The sequence below is a fragment of the Ovis aries genome, chromosome 17 (genome assembly GCF_016772045.2).
Source record: "Ovis aries strain OAR_USU_Benz2616 breed Rambouillet chromosome 17, ARS-UI_Ramb_v3.0, whole genome shotgun sequence".
In the NCBI taxonomy this organism is placed as follows: Eukaryota; Metazoa; Chordata; class Mammalia; order Artiodactyla; family Bovidae; genus Ovis; species Ovis aries.
In genome coordinates, this window is record NC_056070.1 from 59,492,538 (window position 1) to 59,511,756 (window position 19,219).

A 19,219-nucleotide genomic window follows, 5' to 3' on the forward strand; every position below is an offset into this window, starting at 1 on the left:
AACTCTCTTTCTGACTCACATAGTGAGTGATCCTGAAATGATCACTCTAGACATTAAAAAAAAACTCTTTAAAGGGTCTTTTTTTCTTTTTTAATGTGGACTATTTTTAAAGTCCCTATCGAATTTTTTACAAAACTGCTTCTGTTTTATATTTTGGTTTTTTGGCCATGAGGCATGTGGGATCTTAGCTCTCCAACCAGGGAGCAAAGCCTGCACCCCTGCACTAGAAGGCCAAGTTTTACCACTGGACCGCCAGAGACATTCCTGGAAATTTTAATTACAGAGATGACACCCATGTCCAATTCTTGTGAGGACCTTGACTGTGACACCTGACCAGTTTTTGTCCTCAACGCCCCACTTTCCTACTTCCCATTTGAAAACCAGCCATGTTTTGCCAGAGAAACAATCTGATATCCACTCTTCCAGAGTGAAGCTTTTTGGAGAAATCAGAGAGAAAGGGAACTATGAGCTTTCATCACTGGGAGGGAAACTTTTTTGTAAAGAAATAACACATTTTCTAAAGTGATGTTGTTTAGTGGCTAAGAGTCAGACATGACTCTTGAGTCCCATGGACTGTAAGGCTCCTCTGTCCACGGGATTGTCCAGGCAAGAATACTGGAGTGGGCTGCCCTTTCCTTCTCCAGCATCTAAAGTGATGCAACTGCCCCAAAACTGAAGGACCCCACCCCCTCACATCTGAGGACCCCGGATGCTTTGGTCGGAGCAGGCCCCGGAAGTGGATGGAAAACCCTTAAGGCCTTGTCCCCAGGCCCTCCCCTCACCCTCAACCCATACCTTAAGTGACTGTAACCATAAAGCCACTAATGAAAACATTTCCACCGGTTCTATTTACCCAGCTGTGTATCTAAGCATCGGCCGCTGACATTTTTAATACTCTCTCGTGTCTGTGTCTTCCACAGGATTCATTTGAAGCAGCCCACAGGGAAGGGTGTCGCTGAGGAAACAAAACCCAGACCCCCCAGGCCTCTGAGTGAGGGGTGGGAGCTTGCTGGGAAAACATTTCCACCTGAGAAGCACAAAGGACCCCAGAAGCAGAGGAAGCTGGCCTGAGGCCAACCGGAGGTATGGGAGCGGCTGAGCCCAGAGAGGGAGGTCTGGAGATGGGGCACTTACCCTCCCAGGGTGAAGGCAGACAGGGCCCCACGCTTGGGCTGTGAAGAGGGCGTTGCCTGTGAAGTCCCATGGCAGCAAGGATTGTGGGGGCGGGGCGGGGGGGTTCTGATTTTTTTAAAACCTTTTATGAATTATAGGATATCTGTAGGGAAAAAAAAACAAAAACCCCACAACATTGAAACAGAGAGCTCAATGAAATCGAAAGGTAAGCACCCATCCAACCAACCACGCCCATATCAAGAACTGGAATATTTCCAGGTCCCTAAGCTGTCTCCCTTCTGTGCCCTTCCAGTCAGCATCGTTTACCCCTTCTCCCAAAGTGACCCCTATCTTTTAAAAAATATTTATTTATTTATTTGGTTGCTCTGGGTCTTAGTTGTGGCATCTGAACTCTTGGATGCGGCAAGCGGGATCTAGTTCCTTGACCAGGGATCAAGCCTGGGCCCCTTGCATTGGAGTGCAGGGTCTTAGCAGGTATGGACCACCAGGGCAAGGCCTGTGACTCCTATCTTTACTTTTAACACCAAAGATGAGTTAGCCTGTTTGTGGACTTTATATAAATGAAACTGTTCCCTTGTATGGGCTTCCCAAGTGGCTCAGTGGTGAAGAATCCACCTGCCAATGCTGGAGATGTGGGTTTGGTCTCTGAGTTTGGAAGATGCCCTAGAGAAGGAAATGGCAACCCACTCCAGTATGCTTGCCTGGGAAATCCCATGGACAGAGGAGCCTGGTGTGCTAGAGTCCATGGGGTTGCTAAGGAGTCGGACATGACTTAGCAACTAAAAAACAACAACGAATTCTCCTATAGCTGGTTTCTTTTACTTGAATTTGCCTGTGAGCTTCTTTTCTGCTGGCTGTGAAGCTGTTTGTTTATTGCTGAATTGTGGACTATATCATGACTAGTTAATTGATTCCACTGTTGACGGGCATTTGAGTTTGGGGTTACTGTGACTAGTATCACTATGAATATTCTTCTCCCTTGTAATGTTCTTGGTACATTCATATCTGTTAGGTACATACCTAAGAGTGGAATTGCTAGAAACTATAAAAATTCCTAGAAGAAAGCATACGGGAAAAGCTTCTTTATATTGGTCTTTGCAATGCTTTCTTGAATATAATGCCAAAAGCACAGGCCAGAAAAAGGGAAAAATAGACAAGTGGGATTACATCAAATTACAAACCTTCTCACATAGCAAAGGAAACAAACAAACAAAAAAAATCAAAGGCAGCCTACACAATGGAAGAAAATATTTGCATATCATTTATCTGATAAAGAGTTAATGGCCAGAATATATAAAACTCCTACAATGCAATGACAATAAAACAAATAAGTTTTAAAATGGACAATGGAAGTGAAGGGATAGTTCTCCAAAGAAGATACATAAATGGCCAATAGGTGCATGAAAAGGCGTTCAGCACCACCAATCATTCAATTTGGTTCAGTTCAGTTGCTCAGTCATGTCTGGCTCTTTGCGACCCCTTGAGTTAGAGCATGCCAGGCCTCCCTGTCCATCACCAACTCCCGGAGTTTACTCAAACTCATGTCCATCGAGTCAATGATGCCATCCAGCCATCTCATCCTCTATCGTCCCCTTCTCCTCCTGCCCCCAATCCCTCCCACCATCAGAGTCTTTTCCAATGAGTCAACTCTTTGCATGAGGTGGCCAAAGTACTGGAGTTTCAGCTTTAGCATCATTCCTTCCAATGAGCACCCAGGACTGATCTCCTTTAGGATGGAATGGTTGGATCTCCTTGCAGTCCAAGGGACTCTCAAGAGTCTTCTCCAACACCACAGTTCAAAAGCATCAGTGCTCAGCTTTCCTCACAGTCCAACTCTCACATCCATACATGACCACTGGAAAAACCATAGCCTTGACTAGACGGACCTTTGTTGGCAAAGTAATGTTTCTGCTTTTCAATATGCTATCTAGGTTGGTCATAACTTTCTTTCCAAGGAATAAGCATCTTAATTTCATGGCTGCAGTCACCATCTGCAGTGATTTTGGAGCCCCCCAAAATAAAGTCTGACACTGTTTCCACTGTTTCCCCTTCTATTTCCCAGGAAGTGATGGCACCAGATGCCATGATCTTCGTTTTCTGAATGTTGAGCTTTAAGCCAACTTTTTCACTCTCCTCTTTCACTTTCATCAAGAGGCCTTTCAGTTCCTCTTCGCTTTCTGCCATAAGGGTGGTGTCCTCTGCATGTCTGAGGTTATTGATATTTCTCCCGGCAATCTTGATTCCAGCTTGTGCTTCTTCCAGGCTAGCGTTTCTCATGATGTAGTCTGCATAGAAGTTCAATAAGCAGGGTGACAATAAACAGCCTTGACGTACTCCTTTTCCCTTTTGGAACCAGTCTGTTGTTCCATGTCCAGTTCTAACTGTTGCTTCCTGACCTGCTATAGGTTTCTCAAGAGGCAGGTCAGGTGGTTTGATATTCCCATCTCTTTCAGAATTTTCCACAATTTATATTGATCCACACAGTCAAAGGCTTTGGCATCGTCAATAAAGCAGAAATAGATGTTTTCCTGAAACTCTCTTGCTTTTTCCATGATCCAGCAGATGTTGCCAATTTGATCTCTGGTTCCTCTGCCTTTTCTAAAACCAGCTTGAACATCTGGAAGTTCACGGTTCACGTATTGCTGAAGCCTGGCTTGCAGAATTTTGAGCATTACTTTACTAGCATGTGAGATGAGTGCAATTGTGCTGTAGTTTGAGCATTCTTTGGCATTGCCTTTCTTTGGGATTGGAATGAAAACTGACCTTTTCTAGTCCTGTGGCCACTGCTGAGTTTTCCAAATTTGCTGGCATATTGAGTGCAGCACTTTCACAGCATCATCTTTCAGGATTTGAAATAGCTCAACTGGAATGCCATCACCTCCACTAGCTTTGTTCGTAGTGATGCTTTCTAAGGCCCACTTGACTTCACATTCCAGGTTGTCTGGCTCTAGGTGAGTGATCACACCATTGTGATTATCTTGGTCATGAAGCTCTTTTTTGTACAGTTCTTCTGTGTATTCTTGCCACCTCTTCTTAATATCTTCTGCTTCTGTTAGGTCCATACCATTTCTGTCCTTGATCGAGCCCATCTTTGCATGAAATGTTCCCTTGGTATCTCTGATTTTCTTGAAGAGATCACTAGTCTTTCCCATTTTGTTCTTTCCTCTATTTCTTTGCATTGATTGCTGAGGAAGGCTTGCTTATCTCTCCTTCCTATTCTTTGGAACTCTGCATTCAGATCCTTATATCTTTCCTTTTCTCCTTTGCTTTTCACTTCTCTTCTTTTCACAGCTATTTTTAAGACCTCCTCAGACAGACATTTTTGTTTTTTGCATTTCTTTTCCATGGGGATGGTCTTGATCCCTGTCTCCTTACAATGTCATGAACCTCATTCTATAGTTCATCAGGCACTCTATCTATCAGATCTAGTCCCTTTAATCTATTTCTCACTTCCACTGTATAATCAGAAGGGATTTGATTTAGGTCATACCTGAATGGTCTAGTGGTTTTCCCTGCTTTCTTCAATTTAAGTCTGAATTTGGCAATAAGGAGTTCATAATCTGAGCCACATTCAGCTCCCAGTTTTGTTTTTGCCGACTGTATAGAGCTTCTCCATCTTTGGCTGCAAAGAATATAATCAATCTGATTTTGGTGTTGACCATCTGGTGATGTCTATGTGTAGAATCTTCTCTTGTGTTGTTGGAAGAGGGTGTTTGCTATGACCAGTGTGTTCTCTTGGCAAAACTCTATTAGCCTTTGCCCTGCTTCATTCTGGATTCCAAGCATTAGGGAAATGCAAATCAAAACCACAAAGAAATAACATCTGATACCTGTTAGGATGGCTATTATCAAACAAAAAGAAGATGATAATGATAACAGGTGTTATTGAGGATGTGGAGAAAAGGGAACCCTTGAACATTGTTATCAGGGATGTGGAAACAGTACAGAGGTTTCTCAAAAATTTAATAATACAGCTGCCATACGAACAAGCAGTCTCACTTCTGGGAATATAACCAACGACACTGAAATCAGGATCTCAAAGAGATATCTCTATTTCAAAGTTCATTACAGCTTCATTCACAGTAGACAAGATGCAGAAGCAACTTAAATGTCCATTGATGAATGAAGGAATAAAGAAATGGTGGTATTAACACACAGTGGAACATTATTAAGCATTTGAAAAATGGAAATACTACCATTTGTGACAACATGAATGATCCTTGTGGACATTATGCTAAAAGAAAAAGGCAGACACAGAAGCATAATACTAAATTATTTACATGAGCAATCTAAAATAGTCAAATTTATTGAAGCAGGAAGTTAGGATGGTGATCACCCGTGGCTGGGTGGAGAGGTCAGTAGGGTAGTGTTGATCAAAAGGTACAATGTTTCTATTTTGCAAGTTGATTAAGTCCTAGAGATCTATACGTTACAGTATATGTAGTTTAAAATACAGTATTGTATACTTAAAAATTTGCCAGGACATTAGTCCATACGTTAATATTCTTACCACAAAAGAATACGTGAATAAAAAAGTGAGAGGGGAAAAAAAGGAGAAAAGATATAAGATTTACAGGTAAAAATCAATGTTATGACAATGAAAAGAATTTTAATAATCATCTCTTTTAAGTTTATATTTCCAAAGTTTTTATTTAAAATAAAATCAAATAAAACCTATGCTTGAATTATCTTGTATGAATTTCCTATTATATAAGATAACTTAGTTAAAACAAAATGTTTATTAGGCATATCAGTTCAGTTCAGTTCAGTTGCTCAGTTGTGTCTGACTCTTTGCAACCCCATGGACTGCAGCACACCAGGCCTCCCTGTCCATCACCAACTCCCGGAGTTTATTCAAACTCACATCCATTGAGTTGGTGATGCCATCCAGCCATCTCATCCTCTGTCATCCCCTTCTCCTCCTGCCTTCAATCTTTCCCAAATGAGTCAGGGTCTTTTCAAATGAGTCAGCTCTTCACATCAGGTGGCCAATGTATTGGAGTTTCAGCTTCAGCATCAGTCCTTCCAAAGAATATTCAGGACTGGTTTCCTTTAGGGTGGACGGTTGGATCTCCTTGCAGTCCAGCTCCTGGCCTCCACCTTTTCCTCCCCATTGGAGTATCATTGCTTTGCAAGGTTGTGTTAATTTCTGCTATGTTGCAATGTGAATCAGCCATGAGTATACATATTACTCCACCCCTCTTGAGCCTCCCTCCCCTGACCTCCCTTCCCACCCATCTAGGTTGTCCCAGAGCCCTGCTAAGTCATCACAGAGCACCGAGCAGAGGTCCCTGTGTTACACAGCAGCTTCCCACCAGCTGTCTATTTTGCACATGGTAGAGTATATATGTCAGCGGTCCCACACTCTCCCTTCCTGGCTGCGTCCCCAGGTCCATTCTGTGCATCTGCATATCTGTTCCAGTCCTACAGGTAGGTTCGTCAGTACCGTTTTTCTAGATTCCACATATATGCATTAATATATGATATTTGTTTTTCTCTCTCCGGCTTACTTCACTCTATGTGACATACTCTAGGTTTATCCACATCACTACACATGAGTCAGTTTGGTTCTTTCTTATGTCCTTGCCTCATTCTTGTAGGAACCTCTCATTAAGTTTATTCCCACTGCGATATGGAACCTGAGAGAATCCTTACCCTCAGAAGGGAGCCATGCCCCAGGTTATCCCTCTCCTTCTTAAAATGCATCCCTGTCCTGCATCTTAGGTTTGTAGTCTTGACCTTGCTTTGTACCACACAGCCTCACTTGGTGCTCCAAATTCTCTTAAGGGGATTCAACCTTCCTCAGCTTCACGAGAGTTTTCTGAAAGCCTCTTTTCATGGAATTTCTACTTTCACATCTCAGCTCAGTTCCTCTGCGAAACCTGATAGAACTACGACTCGGGGCTAGGAGCTGTCTCCTCCTCCATTGATAATATGAAGACAAACAGGTGCGGGTGTGTTCAGATAAAACAGGTAGACGGATGGATTTGGTCTGTGGGCTGCAGTGTGCTGACTCTGGTCTAGAAAATCATCTTTATCACTCCCTTGTCACTGGGGACTGCCCAGGTGGAGCTAGTGGTAAGGAACCTGCCTGCCAATGCAAGAGACACAAGAGACATGGGTTCAATCCCTGCGTCAGGAAGGTCCCCTGGAGGAGGAAATGGTAACCCACTCCAGTATTCTTGCCTGGAGAATCCCATGGACAGAGGAGCTGACAAGCTACAATCCACAGGATCAAAAAAAGTCGGACACAACTGAAGAGACTTGGCAAGCACAGCACTTCAGTCAGTAAATATTGATTAAATGAATGAATTCCCATTTCAAAACAAACCTTTGGAGGGCAGTCTTATTTACTTCTGCGGTTCCAGTTCTTAGCATATAGTGAGAACTCAGTACATTCTGTTATAAATACTGAAATTATGACAGCATAATTATTACATTATTGTGTTAATGAATGAGTGTAGAAGTGAGTGAATGAATGAATGAATAAGGGAGTAAATGTTTTGCAGTCTGGAGCATTGAATCTGTTTCTCATACAAGCATCCGCTTGTATTCTAATGAGATGTACTTTGTTCCAGCTATCATTGCTGTGTAACAAAGTGCCCCAAAAGTTAGTGGCATAAATCAACGGTTTTATTTATTTTTACACTTTTATTTTATTTTGGAGTATGCTTGATTATGGGATGGGAGATGTTGTCATGGTGATCTTTGGAAAGTATAGGTAGTCGACCACACGACTTGAACGAAGCAAGTTTGCCTATGAGGGAGTTTGTTGCCTTGGAGAAAGATATTTCTCAGCATCTCTGAGATCAAAGTCTTACGGCCACTTCCTGGAGAACCTGTCTGCTCCTATGTTCTGTCCAGTGTGAGATGATCCCACCTGGATTTATGAGTAGATATAAGATGTAGTAAGTAGCTATGCTTTGCGGGAGCAGCCGTGAAGAGATACCCCACGTCCAAGGTAAGAGAAACCCAAGTAAGATGGTAGGTGTTGCAAGAGGGCAGACACACTGAAACCATAATCACAGAAAACTAGTCAATCTAATCACACTAGGACCACAGCCTTGTCTAACTCAATGAAACCAAGCCATGCCCTGTGGGGCCACCCAAGATGGGTGGGCATGGTGGAGAGGTCTGACAGAATGTGGTGCACTGGAGAAGAGAATGGCAGACTACTTCAGTATTCTTGCCTTGAGAACCCCATGAACAGTTTGAAAAGGCAAAATGATAGGATACTGAAAAAGGAACTCCCCAGGTCAGTAGGTGCCCAACACGCTACTGGAGATCAGTGGAGAAATAACTCCAAAAAGAAAGAAGGGATGGAGCCAAAGCAATAACAATACCCAGTTGTGGATGTGACTGGTGATAGAAGCAAGGTCCGATGCTGTAAAGAGCAATATTGCATAGGAACCTGGAATGTCAGGTCCATGAATCAAGGCAAATTGGAAGTGGTCAAACAGGAGATGGCAAGAGTGAACGTCGACATTCTAGGAATCAGTGAACTAAAATGGACTGGAATGGGTGAATTTAACTCAGATGACCATTATATCTACCACTGCGGGCAGGAATCCCTCAGAAGAAATGGAGTAGCCATCGTGGTCAACAAAAGAGTCTGAAATGCAGTACTTGGATGCAATTTCAAAAATGACAGAATGATCTCTGTTCGTTTCCAAGGCAAACCATTCAATATCACAGTAATCCAAGTCTATGCCCCAACCAGTAACGCTGAAGAAGCTAAAGTTGAATGGTTCTATGAAGACCTACAAGACCTTTTAGAATTAACACCCCCCAAAAATGTCCTTTTCATTATAGGGGACTGGAATGCAAAAGTAGGAAGTCAAGAAACACCTGGTGTAACAGGAAAATTTGGCCTTGGAATACAGAATGAAGCAGGGCAAAGACTAATGGAATTTTGCCAAGAAAAAGCACTGGTCATAGCAAACACCCTCTTCCAACAACACAAGAGGAGACTCTACACATGGACATCACCAGATGGTCAACACCAAAATCAGATTGATTATATTCTTTGCAGCCAAAATGGAGAAGCTCTATACAGTCAGCGAAAACAAGACCAGGAGCTGACTGTGGCTCAGATCATGAACTCCTTATTACCAAATTCAGACTCAAATTGAAGAAAGTAGGGGAAACCACTAGACCGTTCAGATATGACCTAAATCAAATCCCTTATGATTATACAGTGGAAGTGAGAAATAGATTTAAGGGTCTAGATCTGATAGATAAAGTGCCTGATGAACAATGGACGGAGGTTCGTGACATTATAAGGAGATAGGGATCAAGAACATCTCCATGGAAAAGAAATGTAAAAAAGCAAAATGGCTGTCTCAGGAGGCCTTACAAATAGCTGTGAAAAGAAAAGAAGTGAAAAGCAAAGGAGAAAAGGAAAGATATAAGTATCTGAATGGAGAGTTCCAAAGAATAGCAAGAAAAGACAAGAAAGCCTTGCTCAGTGATCATTGCAAAGAAATAGAGGAAAACAGCAGAATGGGAAAGACTAGAGATCTCTTCAAGGAAATTAGAGATACCAAGGGAACATTTCATGCAAAGATGGGCTCGATCAAGGACAGAAATGGTATGGACCTAACAGAAGCAGAAGATATTAAGAAGAGGTGGCAAGAATACACAGAAGAACTGTACAAAAAAGAGCTTCACGACCAAGATAATCACAATGGTGTGATCACTTACCTAGAGCCAGACAACCTGGAATGTGAAGTCAAGTGGGCCTTAGAAAGCATCACTACGAACAAAGCTAGTGGAGGTGATGGCATTCCAGTTGAGCTCTTTCAAATCCTGAAAGATGATGCTGTGAAAGTGCTGCACTCAATATGCCAGCAAATTTGGAACACTCAGCAGTGGCCACAGGACTGGAAAAGGTCAGTTTTCATTCCAATCCCAAAGAAAGGCAATGCCAAAGAATGCTCAGACTACCACACAATTGCACTCATCTCACATGCTAGTAAAGTAATGCTCAAAATTCTGCAAGCCAGGCTTCAGCAATACGTGAACCCCGAACTTCCAGATGTTCAAGCTGGTTTTAGAAAAGGCAGAGGAACCAGAGATCAAATTGGCAACATCTGCTGGATCATGGAAAAGCAAGAGAGTTCCAGAAAACATCTATTTCTGCTTTATTGACTATGCCAAAGTCTTTTACTGTGTGGATCACAATAAACTGGAAAATTCTGAGAGAGACAGGAATACCAGACCACCTGACCTGCCTCTTGAGAAACCTATATGCAGGTCAGGAAGCAACAGTTAGAACTGGACATGGAACAGCAGACTGGTTCCAAATAGGAAAAGGCGTATGTCAAGGTTGTATATTGTCACCCTGCCTATTTAACTTCTATGCAGAGTACATCATGAGAAACGCTGGGCTGGAAGAAGCACAAGCTGGAATCAAGGTTGCTGGGAGAAATATCAATAACCTCAGATATGCAGATGACACCACCCTTATGGCAGAAAGTGAAGAGGAACTAAAAGGCCTCTTGATGAAAGTGAAAGAGGAGAGTAAAAATGTTGGCTTAAAGCTCAACATTCAGAAAACGAAGATCATGGCATCTGGTCCCATCACTTCATGGGACATAGATGGGGAAACAGTGTCAGACTTATTTTTTGGGAGCTCCAAAATCACTGCAGATGGTGACTGCAGCCATGAAAATAAAAGATGCTTACTCCTTAGAAGGAAAGTTATGACCAACCTAGACAGCATATTGAAAAGCAGAGACATTACTTTGCCAACAAAGTTTCATCTAGTCAAGGCTATGGTTTTTCCTCTGGTCACGTATGGATGTGAGAGTTGGACTGTGAAGAAGGCTGAGCGCCAAAGAATTGATGCTTTTGGAGTGTGGTGTTGGAGAAGACTCTTGAGAGTCCCTTGGACTGCCAGGAGATCCAATCAGCCCATTCTGAAGGAGATCAGCCCTGGGATTTCTTTGGAAGGAATGATTCTGAAGCTGAAACTCCAATACTTTGGCCACCTCATGCGAATTGTTGACTCATTGGAAAAGACTCTGATGCTGGGAGGGATTGGGGGCAGGAGGAGAAGGGGACGACAGAGGATGAGATGGCTGGATGGCATCACTGACTCGATGGACGTGAGTCTGAGTGAACTCTGGGAGTTGGTAATGGACAGGGAGGCCTGGTGTGCTGCAATACATGGGGTCGCAAAGAGTCGGACACGACTGAGCGACTGATCTGAACTGAAGTAGAATAATGACTCCCAAGTAAGTCCACATCCTAGTTCAGTGATACACATAGGCATGTTACCTTACATGACAATGGACCTTCTAGGAAGTGATTGTTTTGAGATGGGGAGACTGGCACAGAGAGAGTTGGAGGAGAAGGGATGACACTAGAGGATTTGAGGACCTCCCTCTTTAACAAACACACAGTTGGCTCTGAAGACAGAGGATGGAGCCATAAGCTAAGGAATGCTGGTGGCCTCAAGAAGCTGAAAAAGGCAAAACAACGGATTCTCCCCCAGGTTCTTCAGAAGGAATAGGGCTCTTCTTTTTCAGGCTGTGTTACACAGCATGTAGGATCTCAGTTCCCCAGCCAGGAATTGAATCCGAGGCCCCTGCAGCGGAAGCACAGTGTCTTAACAATTGGACTGACAGGGAAGTTCCACATACCTCTTCTGAAGTCTTGATTTTCAGCCTAGTAAAACCCATTTTCAGACTTGTGACTTCCAGATTGGTAAGACAATGAAACTGTGTTGTTTTAAGTTAATGAGTTTGTGGTAATTTGTTACAGCCACCACAGGAGAACTAATACATAAAAGGACAACCTTTGGCTTTATGCCTGGCTTTGCCTCTTTCCGCAATGGTTGATGCCTTCAGAACTCTATGGACTAGACTGGGTGCAACCTAGTCGCTCACTCTGGGGCAGTCAGAACCTAAACATTGGCTACAGTGGATTCTAAAACTTTTCCCAATACTTTTGACATTTAGGAGATAATATTTCTAGTGAGAAAAGTAGATGTGTAAGGGACCTCAACGTTCTCTCCCAATGTTTCTTCATTGAACCACTCTAGAACCTTGTGATTCAGTGTGGTCCCCAGACCAACAGATGAATGTCATCTCAGTAAACCAGCACATAAGATGCAGAATCACAGAGCCCATCTAGAGACCCTACTGAGTCAGAATCTGCATTCAAACAAGAGCCTCAGGAGGTTAGAGACCCTAGAGTCAGAATCTGCATTCAAATAAGATCCTCAGGAGGTTTATGCCTGGAGAAGGAACTGGCAACCCACTCCAGTATTCTTGCCTGGGAAATGCCATGGACAGAGGAGCCCAGCGGGCTACAGTCCATGGGGTCACAAAGAGTCAGACACCTCAGCGACTTAACAACAACAATGGGAGATTTATGCGTGTCTGTAAATTTGAGTTGCATAGTTTAGAGATCTTAGTGCATTGATCCATCTCTCCAGGAGTCCTCAGAGAAAGCGTCAGGATAGTTGTTTCCTTTTTAAAAAATAAAGTAGAGATGGCCCTGATTGTGAGCAAATGTGTAAAAGCAGAACCAGTGTCCCCAGCTACTGATGCTGGGGGTCAGATTCAGGGTGCACATGGGGTTTCTCACTGTCACTTGGTGCTGTTTCTAGGCTGAGGGAAAACAGACACCTGTGTGTTCTCTCCAGGAAATACATACAAAGAAAAGTTCGTGATGTTCTCGGAAGGGGGCCAGAGGTTTCACCCAGATGAGGAGCAAGGACAGACGAACAAAAGATGCTCATGTTTCCTTCAAAATGGTCATAATTTAATTTCTATCCAGTGTCGCCTGGGTACATTGCAGACTCTCAGAAGCTGTTGCCTTTTTTTTTTTTTTTTTAATCATGCAAGAGGGCTGTTTTGGTTTACATCTTCTCTAAGTAAAGCCATACAAATGCCATGTTTCTGAGTCTGCATGTCGCCAGGAACACACATATGGAGTGTGGTAGGGACGTGGTTGTGTAAGAGAATGAGGCAGCTGACTGTGGGCGAGAGAAAGGAACAGACCCGAGACTTTTCAGCCCCCAGGCACATGGTTTGTGATCTTGGTGAGTTTCTGCTTTGATTCCAGATCCAGTGATTCTCCATTTCAGAAATGAATTCAGGCTGAAAACTACCCGAGAGGAGATGGGAAATGTCAGGGAACTGAAAAGGAGGTCTCGAGTACGAAATAGACCAACATCAAGATAAAGAATCATAATTCTTTTGTCTTGGGAGGAAAATTGCTTTTGCCTTCCATTTTCATGGGGTTCCCTGGTGGCTCAGCTGGTAAGAATCTGCCTGCAATGCAGGAGACCTGGGTTCAATCTGTGGTTTGGGAAGATCCCATGGAGATGGGAATAGCTGCCCACTCCAGTATTCCGGCCTGGGGAATTCCATGGACTGTATAGCCCATGGGGTCACAAAGAGTTGGCCACAACTGAGTGGCTTTCACTTTCACTTCCATTTTCATATTTCCTTAGGTGACATTGCAGGCAAGCGAGAGATCTGGTTCCTTAGAACCCAGATCCAAATAAAGCATCTTCATTAAAGATGGGTGGGAATTGGAAGGTAGCATTTCTCACATTGGGTTTTCTTAAGTCAAGTTATGACCCTTTTGCGTTGGTTGCTCATTCGTGTCCAACTCTTTGTGACCTCATGGACTGTAGCCCGCCAGGCTCCTCTGTCCATGGGATTTCCCAGGCTGGAATGCTGGAGTGGGTTGCCATTTTCTTCTCCAGGGGATCATCCCAACCCAGGGATGTGACCCATGTCTCTTGTGTTGGCAGGCAGATTCCTTACCACTGAGCCACCTAGGAAGCCCCACATAAAGTATAAGAAATTTCCAGAATATATAAATCCTTAGAGACAGAATGTGGAAATGGGAAGTGCCTGCTGGATGGTATGGGTTTTCTTTACCGTCTGAGCCACCGGGGAAGCCCATAAGCCTTTTGGGGACTGTTATTTTTCATGGCCTGTAATTATACAGAGCAATGGGAGAAGGATGGTTTGACTTTGAGTTATTTTTAAAATGTATTCTTTTAGACAATATCCTGCTAAACATCAGTATAGGGATTGATCTAACTTATTACAGAATCAACCAAAGCCAATTCACCACAAAGCCTGGGATGTAAATATACAGATTCTTCTTAAGATGCCAGAATTATAAATTAGTTGAAAAATACAGAGGAATGGCAGGCAGAGAATCTCAGGAGTTCTCTCTGGCGTGCGACGGGCTGACGGTTTTATACACATAGTCTCCCATGATCATCAACATTCTTACAGTGTGTGGTGCTATTTTATTACGATTTGACTGATGAACTGGACTGAAATGAATTGAAGGTCACTCCCCCGTGTTTGCAAAAAGGAGCAAGCAAGAAATTGGGATTTGAAGGCAAATCTATGACTTGGGCTTTCTGATTTCTGTTGAATTCTCGCATCGAATTCCCACCACAAACACAAACCGTTGGTTTAGTATTGTCGATCAGTTTTACAGCTAAAGAGACTGAGGACCCGTGTTGGTGTCACTCAGCTTTTAAATAGCAGACTTGAACTTCATACTGAGAAATATCACACTGATCTCAGTGTTCAAACTTGCAGTGGACCAAAGTTACCCAGGGGAGGGAATCTCTTTGTAGACATGGGACAGTTCCATAGTTTGACTCTGATGATGGTTACTCAACTGTTACTCAACTGTGCTAATATTTCATGAAACTCTACACACAATACACACACACACACACACACACACACACACACACATACAGATGCCCACGCACAATAGTTCACACGTTGGTGAAATCTGAATAAGGTCTGTACCTGAATTAATAAGCACCAGTCAAGCAATTTCCTGGTCTTGACAATATACTCTGGTCATGTCAGATGTTATCCCTGGGGGAAGCTGGATAACCAGTACAAGGAACCCTCTGTACTATTTTGCAACTTCTTGTGAGTCTTGTTATTTTAAAATACTGTCTTCAAATTCTTTAATGGTTTTCCCCCATGGAGAGATGGAATCCCTGTTTCCTCCCATTGATTCCGTGAAGGCTCTATAATGTCTATAGATCGAATACAATGGGCTAGAAGACTTCCTTGGTGGTCCAGTGGTTAAGATTCCACGCTTCCAATGCAGAGGGTTCAGGTTTGATCCCTGGTCAGGGAACTAAAATGCTGCATGCCACATGGCCAATACGTGAACGTGAAGTCGCTCAGTCGTGTCCGACTCTTTGCAACCCAATGGACTGTAGCCTACCAGGCTCCTCTGTTCATGGGATTTTCCAGGCAATAGTACTGGAATGGATTGCCATTTCCTTCTCCAAGGAATCATATTAGAAGGAGGGGTACTATGCCAGATTTTAGGCTCAGGTCTCAAGAATTTGGATGCCTCCCTCCCTGAATCTTGCAATGCTATTTTTGGAAGTTCTGAGCCACTATGCCTGACATCAGACTTCCCTGAGGCTTTCATGTGAAGAGGCCATGGCCAGGCACTCAATCAACAGTTCTAGATGAAAGTGGCTTTCCATTCATCCCTGTTAAATCACCAGTCACAGATAAGACTCTCCAGACCAGCCCATTCTCCAGCTGATTAACCCTGAGTTACATCTACTAACACCACACAGGGCCAAAAACCACCTAGCTGAGCCCCGCTCAAATCCTTGACCCACAAAATCATGAGATGTAACAAGATGATGTTATTTGATGCCTCTTAATTGTGGGTAGTTTGTTATATAGCAAAAGATAAGAAAATAGACTTTTCATTATCTGGTAAAGAAAGGCAAGGGGCTAGATACACAGAATTAGATGATGTAACACAGTAGGCATTTCCTGTCCTTCTTTTAGCCTCAGTAAGACTGACTTTACCTTGAACATCACTTCCTCCAGGAAGCCTTCCTGGATGCTATAAATAGATTGAATTAGCTGCCTCTTCCCTTTGTTCCCTTTGGTTAGCAGTCATCAGAAGTATCTTGATAGTATGCTTCATTCTTTTTTCTCTCCCACCACACAGCAAACTCCATGAGGTCAAGGACTAATTTTGTCTAATACAGCACTATTCCATTCTGCCTACTACAAAACCTATAATAGGTGATTATTGATTTGGGGAAATTTAGTTTTAATTGGAGGATAATTGCTTTACAATGGTGTGTTAGCTTCTGCTATACTACATTGTGGAAGAGCTTTGTGAAGTGTTCGTTGTTCAATCATGTCCTACTCTTTGTAACTCCATGGACTATAGCCCACCAGGCTCCTCTATCCATGGAATTCTTCAGGCAAGAATACTGGAATGGGTTGCCATTTCCTTCTCCACGGAATCTTCCTGACGCAGGGATCAAACCCCAGTCTCCCGCATTGCAGGCAGATTCTTTATCATCTGAGCCACCAGGGAAGCCCCATGTATATATATACGTATAGCCCCAGCTGTATGTATTCATATACCCCTCCCTCTTAAGCCTCGCTCCCATGCTCCCACTCCAGCCGTCTGGATCATCACAGAGCACCGAGCTGAGTGCCCTGTGCTACGGCTGCTTCCCACTAGCTGTCTGTTTTACACACAGTGCTGTGTACAAGTCAGCGCTACTCTCTCAATTTGGCCCACCTTCTCCCCCGGCTGCGTCCGCAGGTCCGCTCTCTACATCTGCCTCTCTATTACTGCCATGTAAATAGGTTCATCAGTACCATTTTTCTAGATTCCACATATACGTGTTGGTATCCGATATTCAGTTTTCTCTTTTTGACTTAGAAGTAAAGATACGAGTCCTCTCCCAAATCCTGCTCAGCTCTGGTCTCACGTAGTTCTTTCTCTCCGGAGCACTGGGGCAGGTGAGAAGGATCCAGGTATGCCTCCAGTACCTGTCAGACAGATCCTAAGTCCACAAATCCATCTGCTGGGCAACAGCTCAGAGCAGCAGGAGCCGGGAGGGTAGAGAGGCCAGGCGTGTGCCTGCCAGTCCCCCACCAAGCTGGCGCCACCCTGGTTTGCTTATTTTCCTGCTCAGCCACTTTGGCCCTAGGAGGGCCATTTCCACGGGCTCCTGCCTGGTTGGCCATCAGCAGGGGAGCTCCCCAGTCCCTCCTGTGTTTGCCTTTGTGGCTCCCTCATTTAGCCTCTCGGGGAGGTGATCTGGCACCTCCCGGGCTGCCCTTGAAAATTCCAATCACAACAAATATTTACTGAGAATTACCCTCCAGCAACGCTCTGCCCTGGACAAAGCGTCAACCTCCAGGAGCTTAATATCAGGTTCACCCAAAAGTTTGTTCAGGTTTTTCTGTAACATGGAAAAACTCACATGAACTTTTTGGCCAACCCAATATTTCAGGGGCCTTTTACATCTTTGTGATTAAATATTTATTTATTTTTGGCTGTGCTGGTTCTTTGTCGCTGCACGCAGGCTTTCTCTATTTGCAGTCAACAGGGGCTGCTCTCTAGTTGCAATGTGCAGGCTTCTTTTGCTGCAGGACACCGGCTCTAGGGTGCACAGACTTCCGTAGCTGCAGCATATGGACTCAGCAGTTTTTAGCTCCTGGGCTCTAGAATGCAGGCTCAGTAGCTGTGGTGCACGGGCTTAGTTGCTCTGTGGTATGTGGGAGCTTCCCAGACCGGGGATCGAACCCGTGTCTCCTGCATTAGCAGGCAGATTCTTTAGCACTGAGTCACCCGGGAAGCCCTTCAGTGGTGTTTTTATCTGGTGGAAGGTGAGGGATGACAGAAAGAAAAGTGAACCCCTGGCTTGTTCCTGAGCAGGTGCAGGGAGTGACCTGGAGTCAGCACTCACGGGCTTGCAAAAGCCAACTGACCTGCGTTCAGGAACTTTGTGAGCTAGTTGTTAAACTCTGGGTGGCTTGAGAGTGGCCACGATGGAAGTGTACACGTCACATCAGCACACACCAGAATCCAACTCCCTCACACCAGCGTGCCAGCACACCACCGGGAGATTCACTTCCTCTTTGTGAGCCCACTCCCCTATCTGAAAAATGGGTTATAAATCCTTACCTGGAAACATTGCCCAAATCCTGAGACAGTATGGCACTTGGCACATAGCAGGGGACTCAGGAATGACTGGCTCCCTCTCCAACCCACTCTCTTCTTCCTGAACCAACATGGAAAGTTCATTGTGGGTTCAGTGTTCCTTTAGCGTTATAGATTGATGAGTGAACATCACTGAGCAGGGGAGAACAGGCATTTTAGGGTGGAGCGCGGGGCAGTTACTCAGGGTAAGCAGTGTCACTTTGGAAAGTCCCTAAAGTTTTTCAGGATCTCTTCCCACCCCAGTATTGATAAGGCAGTGGGGGCAGGGAGAATAAGATCGGGCACAGATATTGATGAAGCAGGTTAACATGTGAGGATCTGGGTAGCTTTGTAAGTTGCCCAGTTTGGGACAAGGGTACACTCATGATTCTTCTCTTTGGTCATTCATTCAAAAATGCATTTATTGAACATCACAACAAGCCAGCTAATGTCTGAGCTAGACTCTGGGTATGCAGCCAGGAACAGACATTTTCCCTGCCCTTATGCCCTTTGTCCAGTAGTCAAGTATGGATGTAAGAGTTGGACCATATAGAAAGCTGAGTGCCAAGGAATCGATGCTTTTGAACTATAGCATTGGAGAAGACTTTGGAGCATCCCTTGGATTGCAAGGAGATCAAACTAGTCAATCCTAAGGGAAATCAGTCCTGAATATTCATTGGAAGGACTGATGCTGAAGCTGCAGTACTTTGGCCACCTGAGTCGAAAAACTGACTCATTGGGAAAGACCCTGATGCTGGGAAAGATTGAAGGCAGGAGGAGAAGGGGATGACAGAGGATGAGATGGTTGAATGGCATCACCGGCTTGATGGACATGAGTTTGAGCAAGCTCTGGGAGTTGGTGATAGACAGGGAAGCCTGGCATGCTGCAGTCTCTGGAGTCTCAAAGAGTCAGACCCAACGGAGCAACTGAACTGAACTATAGAACTGAATCGATTAATAGTGAAGACGATCATGGAGAAAGCCATTAAAAGTGCCTAGATGTGGGGTTTCCCTGGTGGTCCACTGGTTAAAATCCACCTTGCAATGCAGGGGACTCAGATTTAATCCCTGGCCAGGAAACTAAGATCCCACATGCTGC

The 19,219-nt window shown here is 44.1% G+C and overlaps 1 long non-coding RNA gene across 1 annotated transcript in view; it reads left to right on the forward strand.

The window, feature by feature from the left end:
• Positions 1–19,219, forward strand: part of LOC132658006 (uncharacterized) — a 405,815-nt gene that overhangs the window by 348,806 nt on the left and 37,790 nt on the right. Inside the window, exon 8 of the long non-coding RNA XR_009596899.1 lies at positions 921–1,083. This is a non-coding gene — a long non-coding RNA (uncharacterized LOC132658006). The remainder of the gene's footprint in view (positions 1–920; positions 1,084–19,219) is intronic.